General features: G+C 41.1%; 1 pseudogene; it reads left to right on the top strand.

Annotated features, from left to right (window-relative positions):
* Positions 1-285: 285 nt before the first annotated feature.
* On the top strand, positions 286-885 carry LOC147885996 (SKP1-like protein 1A pseudogene; annotated as a pseudogene).
* Positions 886-6259: the final 5374 nt, after the last annotated feature.

Here is a 6259-nt window from a genome sequence, read left to right on the forward strand (position 1 = left end):
AATGTACCGTAGGCGTCACGAATCTATTGCATACTTTATTGAATTGGAAGATAAGCAAGAGATACATATGCAATGGAGGAAAAGCACAAAGGAAAAGCATGACAATATCCGTGCCTTTCTTTTGTACATCAGTCACCCTAATTCTATGCGTTGTGTCGAGGGCCGAAAAAGCACGAAGAAAAAGCAGGGATCCTCCTCGTATAAATGAATATCCAAAGCCAACCATTCATCAAAGCCAAAGCCCAAGCCAACCATTACCCTCTAGCGACCCTCTCATCTTCCGCCATGCCTCCTCCCGCCTCCTCCAAGGTTACACTCCGTAGCTCAGACAATCAGAAGTTCGAAATCGACCACCCCGTCGCCTTCCGCTCCCTCTTCCTCAAGCACATGTTGGAGAATCGTCGCACTACGTTACCCATCCCCTTGCCCAACGTCTCCGGTACCGTTCTTTCTAAGATCTTGGAATATTGTGAGTTCCATGTGAGCGCCACAGATTGCCCACAGGGCAAGAGCCGTCCTTCTCGAGACGATGTCAAGGCTTTCGATGCTAAGTTTGTCCGACTGGACCTCCCAACGCTTCTGGACATCATTAGGGCGGCAAACGATCTGAGCATCAACGATCTCCTGGACTTGACGTGCCGAACCGTGGCAGATGTTGTGCTCCAGAACGACATTGTGGACGACTTCACCCCATACCAAGAGGAGGTCGAAGTGAGTTGAATGCGGAACTAGTGAAGCAAAAGCCTTCTGGTAATAAGCACACTATAGACACGCCTTGATATTTTGAGCTTGATCAAAATTGTGGTTTATCTGTGTCAGGGATTAGTGAAATGGTTAAGTCCTTCATGGCAAATGCCGGAGCCGGAACTCCAAACATTTGAGTAGCGTGTATGCTTTATGGAATCGATATGTGTACTGTTAAGCATTCTGTATTTCTAGTAGCTCTTTTCTGCTTCAAAAGTGCAGGCTTTGAAATCAACTAACCCATAGGCTCTCGCAAAGTATGCCACGCAGGTGACTGTAATGTCATCTTGCATGGATTTTAGCCATTTTAATCTAGCTTGTACGTCCATTCGCTTGCTATAATATCAGCTACAAACATTGCATCTCTTTCTCGTTGATATTCGTTAATGCCAATTTTTCCTTCTCCAAAATCAAAACGGCATAATGATAATTTGTATATGCAGAGAGGCATACATTTCGCTCCTGTTTATGATATCCATGTTAAGGCCACATCTTTCTCCTTTGCCTACTAGAGAGTAAATGCCATCACTATTTCTTTGTAGACATATCTCTCATGGATTGTTAATGTAGTTATGAGCGAGGTTGGATCATATCACTACCTAACGAGTGAATTCCTCAAATCTTCTTTCGTGAAATTGTATAATTCAACTCAAGCAAATAAATGATGATTTAAGGAAATCATATTGAAAAGAGAATGCTTGTACAATGCAATATGCCACATATGCCATATTAGGACACATATCCCATGATACATGTTCCTCTAAAATTTCCATGTGAACATATGTCATTGTGCAATCAAACATCAAAACACGAGAGATAGAAAATAAGAAGAAATTATCCATTTTTATAATTCCAAGAAAATAAAAAATCCAAATATAATAGACCTACCAATGATACTTTAGTACCTTCAATATTTGTCTTTAAGTTCAAACTTCAAAGGTAATAACATCACACTATATGAATTACATTTCTCAAAAGCATTACACAATCTTGAGGTTGAGCCTACAAGTTCTCAATCTTAACATCCAAATTACAGTGTCACACACAAGAACCCAACCTGAGTCAAGATATGCAAGGTAAATCTCTCTCTCTCTCTCTCTCTCTCTCTCTCTCTCTCTCTCTCTCTCTCTCTCTCTCTCTCTCTCTCTCTCTTAATAGCATAAAACCACTTTAATTACATTTCTCAACTTTGATCGCCATATGGTTGAGGTTGAGCCCAAAAAGCCTCAATATTAAAATTAAAATGTATCTATACACACATAAGGAGCCTTAATTTCAGAATCAAAGCTTTTATAATCAGGCACAAAGCCTCAATTCTAGGTTAATATTGAGCGAGTTTTTGGTGCCAAAGTTGGTTGCATACAAATTTTCACTAATTTTAACTACACATCTTATGGACCAAGATACAAGACATCTAACATCTTAATTCACAATAATCAAGACAATCATGATTACATATTAAAATGTTTAAACAACATTTTGTCCTAACATGCCTTATTAGGCAAGTATCACATTTATTTTTATTTTTCAATGTACTATTGTATATCTTTTTGCCTTTGGCATCATTACATGCATTGCTATTTAGCATTCTCCTACTTAGTCATCTAGCATTCTCACAAATGTCAACCCTATTTGTAGATCAACCTTCCATCAAGATTTCTTGTCCCCTTGAAAGGCTTGGTAATTTGTAGATGACCACTTGTTTGATTAACAAAAATGACCCTTTTTGAGGAGGATTGTGTAGTGGCTCAAGTTGAATTATAAAATATGGTAAAAGACAAATATGCATGTGTACGAGGGGAAACAGAGTTACACGATGTGATAGATAAGGGAATCAAGAGCTTTATACTTATATGCCCATGACAAGTAAGGTAAGTGGAAAGACTTACTCTACTATAAGTAGCCAGAATTGTTGAAGTTGAAGGGGTACACAATAAAGCTTTATCTCCCTCTCTCATACTGATTTACCCTAGGGGCAGTTGTTACAAGCCTTGGCTATCGGGGTACACAATAAAGCTTTATCTCCCTCTCTCATACCGATTTACCCTAGGGGCAGTTGTTACAAGCCTTGGCTATCTTCTAGCTCTTAGATGTAAGAATGACATCACTGTAGGTACTTCATGCCCTCCTTGTGGGTTCTTATTATGTCTCATTTGTGAGGGTGTAGGTACCTACGCATCACCAATCTTGAGTTTTTGTTTCAAGTTGCAGCAAAATTTATGCTTGTACCTCAATTCACACTGAACTTCATCTATATCTTGTTGGGGTTTTATGTGCTTCAATGATTCACTTATTAGTTAGCAAAAGGATTTTTCATGGCTTCTTATATTCAATTCAGCTAGGATGTGTTGACAATGGTGGTGATCTCAACCACACAAAGGAGCATGAGGTCAAACAATTCCCTAATAAAAATATCGGTGTGCTCACAACTACTTTGCATGTGTATGTGCAAAGTATTTTGACACTTTCCTTAACAAGGTGCATGATAACTTGTATCACTCTCTAGCTTTGTTCCATCCAAGTTCTCAAAATACCTAAAGGGATTTAGTTCTTTTGATGATGTGCAGCTTAGGTATGGTGTAAAGGGCATCAACATAATGTCACTACAAGGCATAGGCCATTTTCTGATGGAAATACCGATGCTTTTTACATTAAAATTTTTTTTTTTCACGGGCGCAAACGTCGCTATAAGTGTCACTAAAAGCGTCAGAAAAGGAGCGTCGCTATATAGCGACACTGTTAATCGTCACTATATAGCAACACTGGTAAACGTCGCTATATAGTGACGATTAACAGAAGTAAAAAAAAAGGGTTAGTGGGGCTAAACAGGGCTTCCTTTTGGCCTTGTTTTTTGTAATTACAAAAGAAAGTTTTTTATAACAAAATTTCCCTTGCTTGCAGGGTGATACAAAATTGTTCTTGTGAAATGATGAGTAACAAATGCATATACATGTCGGACATATACAACAGTGTTTGTAACAAAATTACCCTGTCGAAAGGGTGATACAAAATTGCTCAAACGAGCGGATATACAAAATGCTACTACCACTACTCATCCGAATCTGAATCATCTTCGTCTTGTTGGCCTGTTCCTTGGTCCTCGACACCTGCATCTTCTCCCTCGTCCTCGCCATCTGCGTCCGATCCTTGGCCCTGTTGATCACTCGCCTCCGATGATGGGACGCTTGAGCTTTGACCCTAAGAGTGACCCATATAAATCAAAAATTAGATTGGAACTTAAATTAAAAAGTGAGATTACAAGTAGGAGTAAACTTATACCGTGCGAGCAGCCACCTCAGCCCAATCGACTGTCGCTCCCATTGCCTCTTGCTCAATGAACCACGGCTTTGTTCCTATTCGAAATGCGCGCCACGTCTCTGCATCTGTAGGAAGACGACCCATCGCAGCTTGCTGTGGATCCAATTTACGAGAGTTAGAGTTAGCTAAAGTGCATGTAATATGTAAGTAAAACAAATAGAATAATACATTAAATGGGAAGAAGTAGACTTACCATGGTTGCCTCGAACGCATACCGTCCGCCTGCACCAAAGTGCAAAGTACCTACGACGTCCAGCCGTCTCTTCACAGCCCTCCTCTGACCCTCGAGCATTTCGGGATGGTCCCTATGTTGCTTCTTGAAGTACTTCCAATCAGCTTTGTCTGCCCAGCTGGATTTAGCCAACCCCTTTGTAATGGAAGTACGCAAGGTTGATCTATGATGCTTCAGGACCAAACCCATGCGCTCTCGCATATAATCATCATTAAACTCCACATTTGGCAGATTAGGGTATCTTTGTTTTAACTCATCGATCACCGCCTGCTTCTTTTGGGCATCTTGATACCGCCAATCGGTATTTATGCCGCTCTTGAAGTGATGACTCATCAACCTTCTCATGGCGGTCATCATTGCTTTGCCCTTTTTATCTTCTATTATCTCTCCGACAGATGTGATTTGATAGGAGAGATCCCCTGATGAGTAAGGGGACTGACGGTAGCAGAGTCTGAAGGAGTGGAAGCTGCGCGAGCGCTTCCGGAGCGAGGAGTAGCAGTGGGAGTAGGAGAGGGAAAGGGACCTGACTGATACTGTGTCTTCGGACCAAGTGGAGACCTAAAGGAGTGTGAGTGTGCTGACTCGTCTACATCTCTTGAGTCAGCACAACATGAGCCGCCCGTCCTACTCTTCCTTCCCTTGCGAGAGGCATGCGCAAGTGATGATCCCGCGGTCGAAGGGGCACGAGGGGATGGCTAGGTAGTACATCCACCCGTCGGTGTAGGGGAAGGAATTAATTGCGGAGGTCCTCTGAGAGAGCAGAGAGAAGAATCTCGCTGCCTCCTCATCGCTCATCTGCGCTACAAACTTGTCGGGACTCCCGACAAAGCCATGCATAGCTAGCAAATCTATAGCAAGGAAATATGATGTAACAGCAACAAATTGAGTGCATGATATAGTTCAGCATGTACAACAAGGGTATATGATAGAAAAATAAAGTGAACTTATTATGTGAATGCTTCCATTATAGATTGAATTTAAAAAAAAGTGAACGCACCTGATTTCCATAACCTATCTATTGAATATGTGTCAGGAACACTTGGTTGAGATAATGTTAGCATCAAGCATGTTGAAAGCAATAGGTTGTGTGTTGTGCTTCACGCCTGAGAGGAATCAAAGTCCTCTGGAGCATATAGATCATGAGCTCTCCTCTTGCGAGGCTGTCTGTACTCGTCGGATGAGCGACATGATCCCATGTCTAACATAGACACAAACACGAAAACAGAAAACAAAAAAACAAACATAAGCATTCTCATAGGCATAGGCATAGGCAAGAAGAAAGAAGAGGGAAAGGAAAGAGGGAAAGAAGATGGAAAGGAAAGAAAAGAATGAGAATGAGGAAATAGAGAATGAGAGAAGGGGGAAATAGAGAAGGGGAAAGAGATGAGGGGGAATGAGAGAAGCATAAGCATAAGCTTATGCGGAAATAGAGAATGAGCTTATGCGGAGATAGAGAAGGAGAGAAGCATAAGCTTATGCTTATGCTTCTCTCATTCTCTATTATGCTTCTCTCCTTCTCTATTTCCGCATAAGCATAAGCATGAGCTTATGTGGAAATAGAGAAGGAGAGAAGGGGGAAATGAGAGAAGGGGATAATAGAGTGGGAAATAGAGAATGAGCTTATGCGGAAATAGAGAATGAGCTTATGCTTCTCTCATTCTCTATTTCCGCATAAGCTCATGCATAAGCATAAGCTTATGCGGAAACTTAAGCATAAGCTCATGCTCATGCATGAGCATAAGCATGAGCTTATGCTTATGCTTATGCTTAAGCATAGGCATCGGAAATAGAGAAGGAGCTTATGCGAAAATAGAGAATGAGTTTCCGCATAAGCTTCTCTCATTCTCTATTTCCGCATAAGCTCATGCATAAGCATGATCTTATGCGGAAACTTAAGCATAAGCTCATGCTCATGCATGAGCATAAGCATAAGCTCATGCTTATGCTCATGCGGAAAAAGAGAAG

This window comes from Dipteris shenzhenensis, chromosome 25, assembly GCF_047967505.1.
Source record: "Dipteris shenzhenensis isolate YYH24624 ecotype China chromosome 25, Dip_SZ_1.0, whole genome shotgun sequence".
NCBI lineage: Eukaryota > Viridiplantae > Streptophyta > Polypodiopsida > Gleicheniales > Dipteridaceae > Dipteris > Dipteris shenzhenensis.